Below are 19,844 nucleotides of genomic sequence, written 5' to 3' on the forward strand. Positions count from 1 at the left end.
TCTTGAGACGGAGTCTCGCTCTGTCGCCCAGGCTGGAGTGCAGTGGCACGATCTTGGCTCACTGTAAGCTCTGCCTCCCAGGTTCACGCCATTCTCCTGCCTCAGCCTCCCAAGGAGCTGGGACTATAGGCGCCCGCGACCGCGCCTGGCTAATTTTTTGTATTTTCGGTAGAGATGGAGTTTCACCGTGTTAGCCAGGATGGTGTCAATCTCCTGACCTAGTGATCCGCCCTGCCTCGGCCTCCCAAAGTGCTGGGATTACAGGCGTGAGCCACCACGCCTGGCCTTTTTTATTTTTTTGAGGTGGAATCTTGCTCTGTCACCCAGGCTGGAGTGCAGCGGCGCAATCTAGGCTCACAGCAACCTCTGCCTCCTGGGTTCAAGTGATTCTCCCACCTCAGCCTCCCAAGTAGCTGGTATTATGGGCGCCTGCCACCATGCCTGGCTAATTTTTGTATTTTTAGCAAAGAAGGGGTTTCACCATGTTGACCAGGCTGGTCTCAAATTCCTGATCTCAAGTCATCCACCCACCTCTGCCTCCCAAAGTGCTAGGATTACACGTGTCAGCCACTGCGCCCCCCACATCTGTTTGATGCTGTTCCACTGTATTACCTCTCTTTGCTGCATGTGCTTGGGCCAGATTTTTAGTCCCTCTGGGCTGGGGTTTCTTCATTTATTAAATGGGGCATTATTAGGATGGGTGCGGTGGCTCAGGCCTGTATAATCACAGCACTCTGGGAGGCCGAAGCAGGAAAATTGGTTAATCCCAGGAGTTGAAGATCAGCCTGGGCAATATAGTGAGACCTCGTCTCTACAAAAAATAAACAAAATTAGGTGTGGTGGTGCATGCCTGTAGTCCCAGCTCCTTGATAGGCTGAGGTGGGAGGATCACTTGAGCCCAGGAGGTTAAGGCTGCAGTGAGCTGTGATCATGCCACTGCATTCCAGCCTGGGTGACAGAGCAAGACCCTGCTTCTAAAAAAAAAAAAAAAAACCACGTTGACTGTTAAACGGTTTCATCTGGCTGTAATATTCTGGATTCTGAATGCATTTGAGTGTGTTTATGTTTCAGTTTTCTAAGTGACTTTGAATCTTACAGTAGCTGAAATGCTTTAGCGAGAGCATGATTTCCACGCTTTCACAGCAAGAGGGGTGATGATTCAGCAGCTGGGGCACCTGAAATGCAGGGATTTGTTGCTGCGAGCCCCTAGGTGAAAGGCCTCTTGGAAGCATAAAGGATTCTGTCGCAGTCACTTTGCTCCCTTTGCCCCCAGCGCCTTCCTTTCCTTAGCTCTGGAAAATAGTTCTCATTTTCTAAATCATTATGCTTTGAAGACCAAGTCTGCTGGCGAATGTCAAAGGGGTCACAGGGTTAAATACAGAACCGAGTCTGTTCGCTGCTGGCTGGGAAGCCGGCCGCTATCACCCACCCCAGCTAGACCTCGTCATCGGGGCTCCCTGCAAGAGGACCGTCATTTCCTTTAGGCTTTGCCAACAGCAAAGAGCAAAGGGCTCTTTCTTCATTGACGTGTGCCCGCCTGGATCCAGAACAGTGTCCTGATGGCAGACAGGAAGAGCCACTACAGCTTAGTGGCATGATGTTTGTTCAAAATCTATCTTCAGTGCAAATGTTCTTTGGATGTTTAAATCTCCTATGGTAACTTTTTGGTGGTTGTACATTTCTAACATGTCTTAAAACTCTAGCAAGGTGGGCGGGGCATGGTGGCTCACGCCTGTAATCCCAGCAGTTTGGAAGGCTAAGGCAGGCAGATCATCTGAGGTCAGGAGTTCAAGACCAGCCTGGCCAACATGGTGAAACCCTGTCTCTATTAAAAATACAAAAATTAGCCAGGCGTGGTAGCACATGCCTGTAGTCCCAGCTACTCAGGAGGCTGAGGCAACAGAATCGTTTGAACCTGGGAGGCGGAGGTTGTAGCGAGCCGAGATCGTGCCATTGCACTCCAGCCTGGGAGCCTAGGTGACAGAGTGAGACTCCATCTCAAAAAAAAAAAAAAAAAAAGCAAAAAACAAAACTCTAGCAAAGTGAGTCAACTCTCCAGGTATGCTTGACTAATAATTTACCCAGGTAAAAGTTATTGTTATCTTCTTAATTTTTATAAAAGCCCCAGGGTGAATTCTTATCATGAACGGGTGCTGAATTTTATTAAATGCTTTTTCTACATCTATTGCTGTGATCATATGAGTTTTCTTCTATAGCCTATTGATGTGATAGATTACACAAATTGACTTTTTTTTTTTTTCCCAGACAAGGTCTTGCTCTGTTGCCCAGGCTGTAGTGCAGTGTTGCAATCATGGCTCACTGCATCCTCAACCTTCCAGGCTCAAGCAATCCTCCCACCTCAGCCACTCAAGTAGCTAGGATTACAGTCACACACCACCATGCCTGGCTAATTTTTAAGTTTTTTGTAGAGATGGGGTCTCACTATGTTGCCCAGGCTGGTCTCAAACTCGTGAGCTCATATGTTCCTCCTGCCTTGGCCTCCCAAAATGCTAGGATTATACATGTGAGCCACCACACCCAGTCTATAATTCTTTTTAAACATTGTTGTATTCAATTTGCTAATAATTTGTTGAGGATTTTTGCATCTATGTTCATGTTTTCTTTTCTCGTAATGCCTTTGTCTAGTTTTGGTATTAGGTATGCTGTTTTTTTTGTTTTTTGTTTTTTTGTTTTTTCTTTGTTTGAGACGGAGTCTCACCCTGTTGCCCAAGCTGGAGTGCAATGGCATGATCTTGGCTCACTGCAACCTCCACCTCCTGGGTTCAAACGATTCTCCTGCCTCAGCCTCCTGAGTTGCTGGGATTACAGGCAACCGCCACCATACCCAGCTAATTTTTGTATTTTTAGTAGAGACGGGGTTTCACCATGTTGGCCAGGTTGGTCTCGAACTCCTGACCTCATGATCCACCCACCTCGACTTCCCCAAGTGCTGGGATTACAGGAGTTAGCCACTGTGCCTGGCCATATGCTGTCTTTTATAGAATGAAATGGGAGGTACTCCTGCTGCTTCTATTTTCTGGAAGAGATTGTATAGAATTTATGTCATTTCTTCCTTAACCATTTCATAGAATTCACTAGTGAAACCATCTGGGCCTGGTGCTTTCTGTTTTGGGAGGTTAATAATATTGATTTGGTTTCTTTAATAGGTATAGATCTATTCAAATTATCTACTTCTCCTTAAGCGAGTTCAAGGAATTGGTCCATTTTATCTAAGTTATCAAATTTCTGGGCATAGTTGTTCATAATATTCTTTAATTATCCTTTTAATGCCATGGGATTGGTAGTGATGGCCTCTCTTCTTTCATCTCTGATAATAGTAATTTGTGTTTCTCTCTCTCTCTTTTTTTTTTTTTTTTTTAGCCTATTAGTCTAGTCACAGGTGTTTTTTTTTTTTTTTTTTTTCTCTTTTTTAGAGACAGGGTCTCACTTGGTGCAGTCATACCTCACTGCAGCCTTGACCTCCTGGGCTCAAACGATCCTCTGACCTCAGCCTCTGGAGTAGCTAGGACTACAGGCACATGCTACCACACCCAGCTAAATTTTATGTTTTTGTAGAGATAGGGTCTCATGAAACGTCATGAGCCCAGGCTGGTCTCAAAATCCTGGCCTCAAGCAATCTTCCTGTCTCATCCTCCTGATCCCTAGGATTACAGGCATGAGTCACCGAACCCAGTCAGATTTATCAATTGTATTGATACTTTCAACAAACCAGCTTTTAGTTTTGTTGATTTTCTCTATTGATTTCCTGTTTTCAGTTTCTTTGATTTCTAGCCTCATTTTTATTTCTTTTCTTCTGTTTACTTTGTGGGGTTTTGGGGGGCTTTTGCTTTTTTTTTTTTTTTTTTTTGGACAGGGTCTCACTCTGCCACCCAGGCTAGAGTACAGTGGCACAATCACAACGCACTGCAACCACTGCCTCCAATGTTCAAACAATTCTAGTTCCTCAGCCTCCCAAGTAGCTGCGACTACAGGCACGTGCCACCATGCCCAGCTAATTTTTGTATATTTTGTATAGATGGGATTTTACCATGTTGCTCAGGCTGATCTCAAACTCTTGGACTCAAGTGATCCACCCGCCTCGGCCTCCCAAAGTGCTGGGATTACAGGTGTGAGGCGCCCAGCTCTTCTGTTTACTTTGTATTTATTTTGCTCTTTTTAAATTTTCCTAAGGTGCAAGCTTAGGTTGCTGGCTTTGGATATTTCTTCTTTTCTCATATTTCCATTCAATGCTATAAATTTATCTCTCTGCATTGCTTTCACTGCACCTAAAAGTTTTGATAAATGATATTTTCATTTTCATTTACTTCAAAATGTTTAAAAAGTTTTCTTGAGACTTCTTCCATGTATTATTTAGAATTATGTGTTTTATTTCCAACTTTTAAGTGTGGGGTACCTGTGTAGGATATGCATGTTTGTTACATAGGTAAACGTGTGCCATGGTGGTTTGCTGCACAGATCATCCCATCCCCCAGGTATAAAGCCCAGCATCCATTAGCTGTTCTGCCTGATCCTCTCCCTCCTCCCACCCCTGTCCTCCAAATTATGTTGTTTAATCTCCAGATATCTGAGAATTTTCCAGCTATTTTTCTGCTATTGATTTCTAGTTTAATTCCATTGTGGTCTGAGAGCATATTTTGAATGAGTTCCATTCTTTTACGTTTCTTTTTTTTTTTTTTTTTTTGAGATGGAGTCTTGCTCTGTCGCCCCGGCTGGAGTGCAGTGGCCCGATCTCAGCTCACTGCAAGCTCCGCCTCCCGGGTTTACGCCATTCTCCTGCCTCAGCCTCCAGAGTAGCTGGGACTACAGGCACCCGCCACCTCGCCCGGCTAGTTTTTTGTGTTTTTAGTAGAGACGGGGTTTCACCGTGTTCGCCAGGATGGTCTCGATCTCCTGACCTCGTGATCCGCCCGTCTCGGCCTCCCAAAGTTCTGGGATTACAGGCTTGAGCCACCGCGCCCGGCCTCTTTTACGTTTCTAAAGATGTATTTTATCCAGAATGTGGTCTACCTTTGTCAGTGTTCCATGTGCGCTTAAGAAGAATTCGTAATTTGCTGTTGCTTGATAAAGTATTCTGTAGATGTGAATTATATTCAGTTGATTGATGGTGCTGTTGAGTTCAGCTGTATCTTTACTGATTTTCTGCCTGCTGGATCTGTCCACTTCTGATAGAGGAGTGCTGAAGTCTCCAATTACAATATTTCTCCCTGCAGGTCTATCCGTTTTTGCCTCATCTATTTGGATGCTGTTGTTAGGCATATACACATTGAGTATTGTGATGTCTTCCTGGAGAACTGACCTGTTTGTCATTATGTAATGTTCCTCTTTATCCCTGATAATTTTCCTTTCTCAAAAGTCTACTATGTCTGAAATTAATATAGCTACTCCAGTTTTCTTTTTTCTTTTTTTTGAGATGGAGTCTTGCTCTGTCGCCCAGGCTGGAGTGCAGTCGCTTGATCTCGGCTCACTGCACCCTCTGCCTCCTGGGTTCAAGAAATTCTCCTGCCTCAGCCTCCCAAGTAGTTGGGATTACAGGCATGCACCACCATGCCAAGCTAATTTTTGTTTGTGTACACATATATATATATATATATATATATATATATATTTTTTTTTAGTAGAGATGAGGTTTTACCATGTTGGCCAGGCTGGTCTCACACTCCTAACCTCAAGTGATCTGCCTGCCTGGGCCTCCCAAAGTGCTGGGATTATAGGCTTGAGCCACCATGTCCAGCCTGCAGCTTTCTTTTGATTGGTGTTAGCATAGTATGTCTTTCTCCAACTCTTGGATTTTATTACATTAAATCTATCACTGGGCCAGGCAGTGGCTCACACCTGTAATCCCAGCAGTTTGGGAGGCTATGGCAGGCAGGTCACTTGAGCCCAGGAGTTTGAGACCAACTTGGGCAACATAGGGAGATGCTGACTGTCTTTAAAATAAAGAAAAAAGAAAAAATATATCACTGGTGAAATTATTATTGTGAAAAATGTAACTATTCTTGCAAAGGGCAGTACAGTAAGCTACTTTCAGTCATTTATACCTTAGTATGAATTAGTATATAAGAGACTTTCAATAAACAGGTATACTTTTCTGTGGAGGAAAATGGGGGTGGGGGTGAGGGATTAAGAGTCAGTAACTGAAGGAGGGAGATGGAAGATCTACAAAGAGAAAGAGAGGCAGTCAGACATAAAAGCCAAAATGTGTGCTCTTCAAGTTTCTTGCCCAGGGCTGATACTGCCTGAATGCTTAAGAGCTTTCCTCTCTAAGTGAATTCAGTTAACAGGTGTGCGCTGAGTACAGACTTGGGTATGGAGAGTGAGCCAGAAGTGCATCAGGGTTCCCAAGAAACAGCTGGTGACGCAGCACCTGGCGACTCCTCTTCATCTGCCTTGCAACACGTTGTCTCGGAACCAGCTGTGAACATTGAAGGGAAGACAAAACGGACTTCCAGGCTTATTCTCAATGTTCCTGTTTGCTTCCTTCTTATGGTCACATCGTCTTTTGCAATCTCGAACCCTTTGCACAAAGGCTACATCAAGGAAACACAGTATGCCTACTAATACTCGACTCCAGGAAGCCCACTTCCTGTTAGAGTGTCTCAGACTTGAGAGGATTTGTCCTGGTAGGACTTGCTTTTTAGCCATGCCAAGTATGTGGTGTGTCTCTGTGGGATGATTTGAGGAGTGTCTGCAAGATTGCCCTGTCCTACTCATGCCAAAAATTCCACGAAGAATGAGTCATACCTGTTGCTAGCAACACCTCGTGCCGGGAAGGCGAGGACACAGAAAGAAGATGGGGCAGCTTCCTTCCTCATTTTGCATGGGGATGGCCCATGACTAGGGTCTACAGTGGAAATAAGGTCTTATGAGAAGGTGAAAACATATGTGAAGTGTAAGCTAATGTTCACTGCAACATTATTCACGATAGCCAAAATGTGGGAACAATCCAAATGTTCCTCACATGAATAAACAAAAAAGAATGTTTATGTACAATATACAATAATACAATATATATGTACTATTCAGCCATAAAAAGAAATGAAGGTCAGGCCAGGCATGGTGGCTCACACCTGTAATCCCAATACTTTGGGAGGCCAAGGTGGGTGGATTGCTGGTGGAGCCCAGGGGTTCGACACCAGCCTGGGCAACATGACAAAACCCTGTCTCTACAAAAAATACAAAAATCAGCCAGGCGTGATGGCACACGCCTGTAGTCCCAGCTACTTGGGAGGTGAGGTGGGAGGATCACTTAAGCCCAGGAGATGGAGGCTGCAGTGAGATAGTGCCACTGCGCTCCAGACTGGGTGACAGAGCAAGACTCTGTCCCCAAAACTGAAACCAAAAACAACAACAAAAAAAACAAGAAATGAAATTCTGACACATGCTACAACATGGATGAACCTTGAAAACATTATACTGAATGAAAGAAGCCAGACACAAATGGGCAAATATTGCATGATTCCATTTATATGAAATATCTAGAACATGGAAATTCATAGAGACAGAAAGCAGATTCGAACTCACTGGGGCCTAAGGGGAGGGGGAAGTGGAAATTATTGCTTTAATAGATATGGAGTTTATCTTATGGGTGATGACAAGTTTTGGATAGTGCTGATGGTTGCCTAACATTATGAATATAGTTAATGCTATTGAGCTCTATACTTAAAAATGACTAAAATGGCAAACTTTATCTTAAATATTTTACCATAAAAAAAAAGACTGTGAGGCCAGGTGTGATGGCTCACACCTGTAATCCCAGGTACTTTGGGAGGCCGAAGCAGGTGGGTCATCTGAGGTCAGGAGTTCAAGACCAGCCTGACCAATATGGTGAAACCCCATCTCTACTAAAAAAAAAAAAAAAAGGTATATCATAATAATAGTAAAACTATAGATGTGACTCAAGATTCCTGGCATGGGAATAGACTGAAGGAACTATGGAAAAGAGATAACATTCAGAGGGGGAAAAACGCAAAGGCCTAGAATTAGAAGCAAACAAAGCTTGCTGGGAAATGGGAACCTGGGTTCAGTGAAGTCACCAGGGGCTGGCAGTGAGTGAAGCTGGGGAGCTGAATGGAGGTCAGATCAGGAGAAGCCTCACGTCCGGCACAAAAGAGGTTGAACCTGGCGCAGCAAGGTTTCTAAGCAGGAATGAGCTTATGGCTGATCAGATTTGATTGTGGGCAAGATCACTCCAGCAAGTGTGGGGGATTTATGGCCTGAGAACAGCGCTGAAAGCACTGAGAGAAGGCCACAGGGCCAGCCAGGCACGAGAAAATAGGCTCTGGCCTCGCTCCCACTCCCCAGCAGCCCCTAGTGCTCCTAAGAGCCAGTATGAGACACAGGAGACCCACCTGTGTCTCAGTTCTGTTACCTGATTTAGCACGAGCTTCCCCTGCTCTAACAGGAGACCATATGGCCTTCTCGAGGCTCACCTGGATACAAAGTCGCTAAACTGGGGAGGAAGCCCACATAGAAATTACCTTGGTGATTAAAAAAAGAAACACCTGTGTGAGCCCTGGACACCCTAACCTAAATATCTACCTTCCTGGCAAGGTCTCCTGGGGGAGAAGTGAAAGAAGGGTGTTTTCCTCCCATCTGAAAATTCAGATTGCCCCCCTTTTACGCTCCGAAAGAACACGCTTCCTCCTGGTGTGTTGGGGCTCCCTGCCATTCCCTACCCCTGCTGCTCCTCCCTGGACTGACCCACTGCCCATGGCTCCCAGCTCCCCTTGCCCACTGCTGCCAGGTGGAGGTTCTGCTCCTAACCCCCAAGGGCTGCTGCTTCTGTCTGCTTTTCCCCCATGGTGCTCCCAGATACAGCTCCCTGCCAGTAGCTTCTCCACTTTGAGACCCTGTTAACTCAGTCACCTGGGCCCCAGCTCCTTGTTCAGTGACTTCATGTCGGTCGCTTGAAATCAGTGAGGGTGGCAGTATTACAGCACAGGCATCTGCAGACACCACACATCAGAGCTTTTATTTCTGGAGAGCCAGCTGTCATCCGTATCCGTACACCGCCGACAGGGCTTCTGGTTCTTGTAGACAGACTCCTGCAAGAAAAAAACTGATCCCACAGTGCCAGGCAGGGCTTCACTTCTCTGATATCCATTCAGTCCCCACCACCTCAGGAGGCAGGGCCAGTGCTCCCTGACATTGTAGAACTTCTCATTTCACCCCTGTGGTCAGGCTAACTGATAGAGGTGGCTCAGTTCACAAGCACATTCTGCAGACTCCTATGAAACTTGAACTAGAGCGCTGAGTTCTTCAGCAGGAAGGATTGTGTGTGCCATCCAAGAATGGGGATGCTGTTTCCCATAACTGCCAACCCATGTCCTCTCATGTTCCTGAGGTTCAAATGCAAGAGATGCTGCCCCTACACCCGTCTCAGGCATTTGGACCGGAGTCCAGGCATGTTAGATACGCCATGTAGGCTTCATGGCCTCTAGGCTGTCTGAGCTCATTAACATCTCGGAGTTAAACTCGAAAGGCCAGAAAGGTGTTAAACAGAAACAAAAACATTGTAATCAATTTGGTTTGACTGTATTTAACTGTTTAGCTTTTCTTTTTATTTTTTTTAAGAGATAGGGCTCACTCTATCACCCAGCCTGGAGTACAGTGACGTGATCATTGCTCATTGCAGCCTTGAACTCCCAGGCTCAAGTGATCCTCCTGCCTCAGCCTACTGAATAGCTGGGGCTATGGTGGGCACCATTATGCCTGGATAACTTTCTTATTTTTGCGGAGACCGGGTCTGGTTATCTTGCCCACGCTGGTCTCTAACTTCTGAGCTCAAGCGATCCTCCCCTCTCAGCCTCCCAAAGTGCTGGGCTTTCAAATGTGAGCCACAGTGCCCACTGTTGGCTTTCTGATACATTTAAGATCATGTACATTATTGTTAATTATGACTGTTTTTGTCATTCAGTTTGTGTGATTTTCCAAAGATTACACTTTGAATCTCTAGGTGTGTTTGAATTGTCCCCCTCCTTGCCCACTGACAGGCTGAAGTCCTAAGCCCCAGTACCTCAGAATATGACCTTATTTGGAAATCAGGTGATTGCAGATGTAATTAGTTAAGAAGAGGGCATGCTGGAATAGGATGGGCCCCAAATCTAATCTGACTGGTGTTCTTATAAAAGGGGGATATGTGGACACAGGAAGAATGCCACGTGTACATGAAGCTGGCCATCTACAACCCAGGAGAGAGGCCTGGAACAATCTTCCCTCACAGTCCTCAGAACTGGAACCAAGGCTGCCCACACCTTGAACACAGACTTCCATCCTCCAGGACTGTGAGACAGCACATGTCTGCTGAGTTAGCCCCCAAGCTTATGGCACTTTCTCATAGCAGCGCTAGCTAACCAATACGCTCCCTCGCTAAATGTACTTTTCCGTTTGTGCCCCACCAGGGTTTGCAGACAAGCAAAACTGTCATGGTTCCCTAACGCCTCAGAATGTTTTCTTCCTAAGTCACTTTTTAAAATTATTACTTACAGTGAGAAAAAACTGAAATATTGCAATGCCATCTACAATTAGGATTAGTCCCAACCACTCAGAAACGTTAAAAACTGATCTAATAAAAATAAAGAACCTTAAGACGCATTAAACTCTTAAGCTGCTCAGAAGCTGCTGCTTCTGTTCATGGACACGCAGATTTGCCACAGTTGACATCACTGGCCACGTGCTGTCTTGTGTTTGTTACTTAACATCGCATGACAAGTATTTCCACGTAGTGACAATGTTCATATCTTATTTAAGCAGCGACTTACTAGTCATTTGTTATGTTCTCATTTTTCACTACATTTTTGTGTAATTTGTTTAATTCCATTTAAACTTTTTCCTCGGGGCACGTATGGGAAGAGTTCGGGATTCCAGTATTAGCCCCTGTCACATGGAACCCCGTTCTTCTCTAGACTGAGCGGATCTGTGGTTTCCCCAGAAATAAAAACGACGCGTACAGGTTTCTCCCTCCCCTTGATGTCATTTCGTTTGAGCCTTTGTAATGATTTTCCCTAGTTTCGAAAGCTTGCCCTACTCTTAACGCTGCTTTCGCGTTTCCTTTTATCGGTAAGCGGGAGGTGGCCCCGCACTCTAAGCATCCGGCCCATTGTCATGCTTTACCGGGACCCCAGCGACTCGGCGCCCTCGGCGCTCGGCGCCCTAGCCCTCCGCGGTGTGCACCAGGGTGCGGGTGTTGTTGCAGCGGCGCCCGCCAGGAGGCAGCGCAGGCTCGGCGTTGGCTGCGGCGTCCCACAATGCACCGGGCTTTGGGGCCTGCACTACCTCTTGAACCCAGCTGCCGGGCCTCGAGAAGGCGGGCCCGCGAGCCGGCGGGGGCGGGTCCTCCGAGGAAAGGGCCGGGAGCCTACGCGGAGGCGGTGGTCGGGACGTTAGGGGGCGGGGCCGGGAGCCGCCAAGGGGGCGGTGGGCGGGGCATTCGGTCAGAGGCGGGCCTGAGAGCCTCCCGGGGGCGGTGGGTGTGACCGGGAGCCGGCAGGGCGGGGGCTGCCGAGAGCCGGGGGCGGGGCCTCAGGGGGCGGGACCGTGGAAAGGGCGGGGCCAGGCCGCTGGCCCTGTTGCCGGCCGCAGTGGCAGCCGCTGGAGACCGCGGGACCTGGCGCTGCAGCGAGGTAGGGGCTCTTCGGGATCTTCCCTTTCGGGAGTGGGAAGTCTTTTCTTCGTCGTGCTAATGGGAGAAGCGGCGAGCTGCTAAAATTTAGAGACGGCTTCGCACTTCTCGCCGTAGCCCGGGCTTTGCCCGGGGGATCGATTTTAAAACTCTTTGTCTGGCCCGGTCGTCCTGCCCGCGGGCCGGACGTGGGGCGCCTGCTCTGGGGGTCTGGGGCGGGCGATTGCAAGCTCGCGGTGCATGCCTCCTGCCTCGAGTATGGACGTGAACTCCGGGGTGGGCTGGGCTGGGTTTCTGCAGAGGCGGGAATGTGTGAGAGCTGGGAGAGTGTGGCTGTCAGCAGGGGTCCGTATCACACTGTGGGCGGGGGTCCCAACCCCTGCTGCCTCAGGTACGGGGTAAGCGGCATCTGCCACGCTCCCGCCTCGCGCGCTGTCAGGAGGCGCCGTCCCCGTGGGTAAGCCCGTGCCGTGGGTGCCCTCCCGTCCCTGCACCCCCAAACATACCTACCACAGAGGACACCACAGAATGCGGACCCCAAAGCCAGCTGTACCTGCGAGCCCCTCAGCACAGCTGACTTTAATTTGGTATCCCACAATTGGAGCTTTTCAAAAGTTAAGTTTGGCAGATTGGAAGCCGGGGAATAGGGGGCGCTAGGAATGCTGAATTTTGTTGGTGTCTGTCCTCAGCCTGTTTCTGGGTCACCCTGCAAGGCTCATCCGTTCAGTCTCACCCCTTGGTAAGAATGTCCTGCCCTGAAGGCTCCAGGCTGAAAGTCTAAGGTGACCCCATCTTTGCTTACTTTTCAAGGTTTGACAAAGCACGTGTGTCTTTTGATCCTTATCCCCCATGTAGCATAATTCATGTTTTTAAAGGTATGTTTTTATTTAAAACCTTCACCCTATATTTTCATTCCCATAAATACGAATTGGTTGATTTTACTTGTTAACTCCTTTAGGGGTTTAGTAATAAAGGTTATAATTGGGAAAACTGAAAGATATTCATCAGGTGAACACGATCCTCCTTAACAGATTTGCTGATCATAAAAGGAAGCAGATGGGAAATCAGGCAAGCTTGGTTTTAAAACATTTCTGCCTCTGAGAAGGTTGAACTATTAAAATTACATTTATTGTTCATTCCAAGTCTAAAATGCTAGCAGTGAACTCAGATTCCTTTTTTGCTAGACGTTCATACCTGTTGACTTGAGATAATAAAAAATACGAAAATTCTCCCCATCCCCAGAACTGAAGAAAATTCTTTCAAATTGTTCTCACCTTACCTATCCCCGGGGAAAGGAGGTAAGTCTCAGAGTTGCTGGAATTCTAAATATTTCGTTAAGCAGAAATTCCTGCTGGTCCTTAACTTTGCTCTGGAATTATCAGTTCTTTTTCAAAATGTAAAATTATCAATTGCCTATTACATACAATATTCCACATCTCACGTTAATATTCCTTTAAAAGCATTGTGAGGCCGGGTGTGGTGGCTCACACCTGTAATCCTAGAACATCGGGAGGCCAAGGTGGGAGGATTGCTTGAGCTCAAGAGTTCAAGACCATTCTGGGCAACATGGAGAAGCCTCATGTCTACAAAAAATGAAAAAGCCAGCATGGTAGTGAGCACCTGTGGTCCCAGCTACTTGGTAGGCTGAGGTGGGAGGATCACTTGAACCTGGGAGACAGAGGTTGCAGTGAACCGAGACCACCCCACTGCACTCCAGCCTGGGTGACAGAGTGAGACCCTGTCTCAAAAAATAAAAATCATTGTGTATTTGTGAGTAAAAAGAAACAAATCTTTAAAAGATTAAAAACAAGAAAAAAACTAATATATGTTAGTGATTACCATTTTGACTTCCCTGGAGCGACAGTAAACCCAAAAGATAAAACCAAAATCTAGTCATTAATAGTCACTGACACCATAAGAACTAGAAGGCACCATTTGAAGCTTAAAAATAAGTTTAAAGACATCTTAAATTCAGACAATAACTTTGCACAGTGGTTTGCAAGCATCAGTAAACCCATAGCCTCAAGTGATTCCTATGGAAAGACACTGACACTCAGATCAAGAAATTTAAATATAAATTCAGGGCTTACTAAAAAAATAAGCAGATCAAGGGTCTCCAACATCAACTGTAAATACACACATGTTAGGTTAATTTAAAAAATGATCCACTGTTTTTTACAAAATTCCAATGCCCGTATGCTTCCAAAAAGGCACAACTGGCGTAGTTTTTGCTTCTAAAGGAGGTAAACTTTGAAAACTGACCTGTAGTTACAGACTGGCACTTAGAGGAGTTAACATAAACAGGTGACTGACTCATCAATTACTCATTTTTTCTGAGGATTATTTACCTACTAAGTGCAAGACTGGACTCATAGCTTTAGCTTACTCCTGGTGAAAACACTGCACATAGGATCTATTAATGGAGGCTGTGTCATCAAGACCTCAGAAGTAGGGGCCAGCATATTTCTTAGACACTGATGAAACAGAAGCATCTCTCAGAAGAACCATAAAGACATGAGTAACTCTGTGTTAAAACACATCATTTATTTTGAAGGGAGAAAGGAACAGAGAAAGAACAACAGAGAGGAACTCAGAGCGTTTCCTCTGTGGCTTCCCCTTTGTGGTGCCAATTTTAAAAAAAAGTTCTTTATTGTCTAATGATACTGATTTTTAAATAATAGTCACGTAATGTGAGGCTATAGAAGCAGTTATTCTGAAGGAGAGAGTCACTCATACATGAACTATCCAGGGTTCCAATAATAAAAACATCACTCTATTCCTATTCATGTATTTGTTCAATAAACACCCTAGCACAGTTCTAGGATTAGGAATATGAAGATGAATAGTTTAACACCTGACTTTAAGAGGCTGATCTAGTTGGGGAAATCAACCCAGAGATAATTATAGTATGTACATGATATGATGATAGATGTCTGCTCATAGTGCTATCGGACCTCTGAAAAAAAATCAATGGCTGAAATTAGTATTAAAAGATGACTAAGTTTTAGCCAGAAGTGGGAGGAGAGTGCTCCAGGTAGAGGGGACAAACATTAAGAAAATCATGGAGGTAAAGGCCAGGCACGGTGGCTCATGCCTATAATCCCAGCACTTTGGGAGGCCAAGGTGGGAGGATTGCTTGAACCCAGGAGTTTGAGACCAGCTTGAGCAATATAGTGAGACCACATTTCTCAAAAAAAAAAAAAAAAAAAAAAAAAAAAATAGCCAGGTGAGGTGGTGCACTCCTGTTGTCTCAGCTACTTGGGAGGCTGAGGTGTGAGGATCGCTTGAACCCACGAGGTGGAGGTTACAGTGAACTGAGAGATTGCACAGATGCACTACAATCTGGGCAACACAGTGTGACCCTGTCTAAAAAAAAATAAATTAGAAAAAGTTTTTAAATGATGGAGATAAAGTACCAAAATATGAAGCCCAGAAAGGTACAGAATAAGACTGAAGAAAGAGGAAGGGGTCACACCATAAAAAGTCTTGTAAAGGCAGGGAGAGCCACTGGAAGCTTTGGTGGGAGAATAACAGGATCAGATCTGCTTTAAGCAGCTTACTCTGAGACTTCAGTGAAGAATGGACTTAGGAGGATAGGAGGCAGGAAGAGCCGTTAAGAGGCTGCAGCAGTGATTAGGAAAGAAATGATGAGGGTGCAGCATTGGTGGAATGTGTGACCAAATGGTCATTCATTCTTCGACATTATCAGCTTTCTTAGACATGATTTCATTTGGTTTTTATAACCACCCTTTGGTTTTTGTAGGGTAGATGAATAGACTCATTCTATGAGTGTTTACTTAGGTGTTTTATGTTCACTATCCCTGATTCTTACAAAAACCCTATGAATTGAGCATTCTTAGCCCATTTCCCAGAAGTGTGTACTAAGGCACCAGTGAGGGCAGAGGCACAATCAGCCCCAGGTGCGGTCTTTCATACAGGGCTCATTCTGAACAGCAGGTGGGTCCTTTCCCCTGAAGACTGAGGTGGGACAACCCTTCCAGGTAAACCCACACCTCAGGCGTCAGCATGGGAGTGAGACCGCAGTGCCTGGCTTCTCAAGCAGTGCTGTTTATGCATTTAAAAGTCTCCTGGCCTAGCGCGGTGGTTCACGCTTGTAATCCCAGCACTTTGGGAGGCTGAGGCAGGCGGATCATGAGGTCAGGAGATCGAGACCATCCTGGCTAACACCGTGAAACCCTGTCTCCACTAAAAATACAAAAAATTACCCGGGCATGGTGGTGGGGGCCTCTAGTCCCAGTTACTTGGGAGGCTGAGGCAGGAGAATGGTGTGAACCCGGGAGGCGGAGCTTGCAGGGAGCCGAGAGCACTCCATTCTGGGCGACAGAGCGAGATTCCATCTCAAAAAAAAAAAAAATTAAAAAAGAATAAAACAAAATTCCCCTTGAGGCTGGGCATGGTGGCTCATGACTAATCCCAGCGCTTTGGGAGGCTGAGGCAGGCGGATCACTTAAAACTGGGCAACATGGCAAAACTCATCTCTACACAAAATACAAAAATTAGCCTGGCATGGTTATGTGTGCATCTGTTGTCCCAGCTACTAGTTGGAGCTGAGCTGGGAGGATCTCTTGAGCTGAGGAGGTAGAGGCTGCAGTGAGCTAGTATAGAAGTTCTGGAAAAAATGAAACATAGAATTATGTGATCAGCAATGCCACTTCTGGATTTAAACCCAAAAGAACTGTAAGCAGGGATTTGAATAGATATTTGTACATCCATGTGCCTAGCAAAGTTCTTTACAATAGCCAAAAGGTGGCTGCTGCCTCAGTGTCTATGGACAGATAAATGGATAAACAAGACATGTCAATACAAACAATGGAATATTATTCAGCCTTAAAAAAGAAGTTCTGAGACATGCTACAACATGGATGAACCTTAAGGACATCGTGCTAAGCGAAATAAGCCAGTCACAAAAGGACAGATACTATATGATTCTACTTGTATGAGATCCCTGAAGCAGTCAAGTTCATAGAGACAGAAAGCGTGGGGGTTGCCAGAAGCTGGGGAGAGGAGGAGTGGGGAGTTAGTGTTTAATGGGTGCAAAGTTTCAGTCTGGGAAGATGAAAAAGTTCTAGAGAAGGATGATGGTGATGGTTACGCAACAATGTGAACATACTTAATGTCATAGACCATTGCACTTAAAAATGGTTAAGATAGGCTGAGCACATTGACTCAACACTTGTAGTCCCAGCACTTTGGGAGGCTGAGACTGGTGGATCACCTGAGGTCAGGAGTTCAAGACCAGCCCGGCCAATGTGATGAAACTCCATCTCTACTAAAAACACAAAAATAATCTGGGTGTGGTGGCATGTTCCTCTAATCCCAGCTACGCGGGAGACTGAGGCAGGAGAATTGCTCGAACCCAGGAGGCAGAGGTTGCAGTGAGCCGAGATCGCACCACTGCACTCCAGCCTGGGCAACTGGGCGAGACTCCATCTCAAAAAATAAAAAGAAATGGTTAAGATAGCTGGGCAGGGTGGCCTCACGCCTGTAATCCCAGTGACTCAGGAGGCTGAGGCAGGAGGATCACTTGAGCCAAGGTTGAGGCTGCAGTGAGTTATCACTGCACCACTGCTCCAGCCTGGGCAACAGAGTGAGACCTCGTCTCTTAAATAAAATTAAAAATGGTGAAAATGGCCAATTTTATGTTCAGTCTATTTTACCACACATGTAAAAAGTTCCATGGAACGTCACGTTATGATCAGATTTCCAAGGTCTAGGAGCTTGTGACGAACTTGTTTTTTGTTTGTTTTTTGAGACGGAGTCTCACTCTGTTGCCCAGACCGGAGTGTAGTGGCACAATCTCTGTTCAGTGCAACCTCTGCCTCCCAGGTTCAAGCAATTCTCCTGCCTCAGCCTCCCAAGTAGCTGGGATTACAGGTGTACACCGTCATGCCTGGCTCAGTTTTGTATTTTTTGTAGAGATAGGGTTTCACGGTGTTGGCCAGGCTGGTCTCCAACTCCTGACAGATTTGTGATAAGGAAGACTAGGAAATGCAATCGAGAAGATTAAAATGGGCATCTCATAGATCACAGCCCAAGGAAAGAATGCTGGCTGAATTCCTGGAGGACAAATCACAGAATGAGAAGCTGGAAGGTGGCAGAGATGGCATTTAGTTCAACTTCCTCTTTTTACAGATGAGAACAGTGAGGCCCGAGTTACCCAGTGACTGCCTAGGGTCACTGAGCAACTTCAAGCAAAGGGAGAATGTGAAGCCAAAACCTGTCCACCCTCCCCACCCCCACCCTCCCATTCCCCCTGAAAGACAACCAGTGCCTGGTACTGAGAAGGAATCTCTGGGCTGACTGACAAAGCTGTGCTCTGGCTTGCTTTTCAAGCAGAAAACAAACCGAGTTTTCCATCTCCATCAGTCTTGCTGCAGCATATTCATAGGACTACCATGGCTGAAGAGATTTGGGTGCTCAGAATTTGGTGTTTGGTTGCTGGCTGTCTAGGTATCAAGGTGGAAAAGTGGTGATGTTAGAGTGAGTTCGTTCATTCATTCATTCATTATCAAATATTTGAGGGCTGACAACGTGTCAAATATCTTTTCCAATTTCTAGTTTTTCTATCTAGTAACAGCCATCTGCCATCTTTATTCTAGATGTTCTGCCAGTTGCCCTTGGACATAAACTCCTTTTATATAAGCTTTCATTGAGTCCTGGATGGGGCCACTCAGGAATAGATAGAGTTGGAGGGTAGATGATATGAGATGAAGGTGGGCGGTACCAGATGCCAAACAGAGTTTCAGTTCCATCAAGGAAGCCACCCAGAGCTACAGGATTCCAATTCAGACGTGTGTCTAGGGGCTGTAACATGCAGAAGGACTGGAATCCTGTTAGTGTAACTTGCTCCAGCAGAGATCAGGTATGGGGATTGCCTGGAGGTCTTAATGCCTGCATGGATGTTCAGAGTGATACATGCAGCAGAAAACTCAAAAGACAGACTAAAAGGAGAGATATTCAGAGATAAGCAGAGATGCAAAGAGAGAGAGATGTGGAAGACAGTGCAGTCTGGAAGAACCACAATTTTCCTGGGATGACATCTCAATCTTGTGGCCTCTAAGGATAAAGCCAGATTGACTCGTCACAATGATGCATAAAGGTAGATAGAGCCTCTTTTTCTTTTTTAACTGATACAGTTTCGCTATGTCCCCACCCAAATCTCATCTTGAATTGTAGCTCCTGTAATCTCCATGTGTCGTGGGAGGGACCTGATGGGAGGTAATTGATACTGGGGGCAGGTTTTTCCCATGCTGTTCTCATGATAGTGAATAAGTCTCATGAGATCTGATGGTTTGATAAAGGGGAGTTCTCCTGCACACACACTCTTGCTTGCCACCATGTAAGATGTGCCTTTGCTCCTCCACCTTCTGCTGTGATTGTGAGACCTCCCCAGCCACGTGGAACTGTGAGTCCATTAAACCTCTTTTTCTTTATAAATTACCCAGTCTTGGGTATGTCTTTATTAGCAGTACTAATACATTAACCCACTATTTGTACCTGCTTGCTTCCAGGAGAGTTGAGTTGTAGACTACACGATAAAACAACTTTAAAAATGAGGCACTAAGGTGGTTTAGTAAAACAACGACCAGCTTTGAAACCACTTATCAAACTCTGGAAACTTGGAAAAATTACCTAACCTACCAGAATGTTATGTTTCCTTATCTGTAAAATGCAGATAACAACAACTGTACAGAGTGTTGAGAGAATTAGAAATCCATTAGTGTTTTCATTCAGCACTTTCACTGAGTGCTACATTAGTGGCAATACTGTGTTAGGAGCAGAATAGGTAAGGATGGGTAAGACATGGTGCCTGCCCTTGAGAGGCTTACAACTGGGGCGGAGGAAGACAGACACATAGATAGACAAGTGGGTGAGGTGTCAAAGAACTTTGCTGGAAATGCATACAGGAAAGAAAGAAGGTATGTCAGGAAATGTGTGCAGAAAGAAGGAAGGCATGTCAGGAATGGCGTCGGGCCAGGCATATAGGAGACACAGTAGATACTAGCTGTTTTTAAAATTATAAAACATAAAAGTGATCAAAACAATGAAGCAGAAATAAATCTCATGGGACACCTGAGATGAAACGTTTTGGCAGAGAATTTGGCTTTAAGTTTCTTAGAAGCTACGACAGAAAAAGAAACAGGTTGGGTGACATCATTTTCTTATTCTAGTAAGAGAAAGT

At 45.6% G+C, this 19,844-nt stretch overlaps 1 protein-coding gene across 1 annotated transcript in view; it reads left to right on the forward strand.

Annotated features, from left to right (window-relative positions):
* The first annotated feature begins 11,623 nt into the window (after nt 1-11,623).
* The window catches only part of EXTL3 (exostosin like glycosyltransferase 3), a 135,767-nt gene continuing 127,546 nt past the window's right edge, over nt 11,624-19,844 (forward strand). Inside the window, exon 1 of the mRNA XM_023216820.1 lies at nt 11,624-11,642. The gene's annotated coding sequence lies outside the window, so the exon portion shown is untranslated. The remainder of the gene's footprint in view (nt 11,643-19,844) is intronic.

The sequence above is a fragment of the Piliocolobus tephrosceles genome, chromosome 7, assembly GCF_002776525.5.
Source record: "Piliocolobus tephrosceles isolate RC106 chromosome 7, ASM277652v3, whole genome shotgun sequence".
Classification (NCBI taxonomy): Eukaryota; Metazoa; Chordata; class Mammalia; order Primates; family Cercopithecidae; genus Piliocolobus; species Piliocolobus tephrosceles.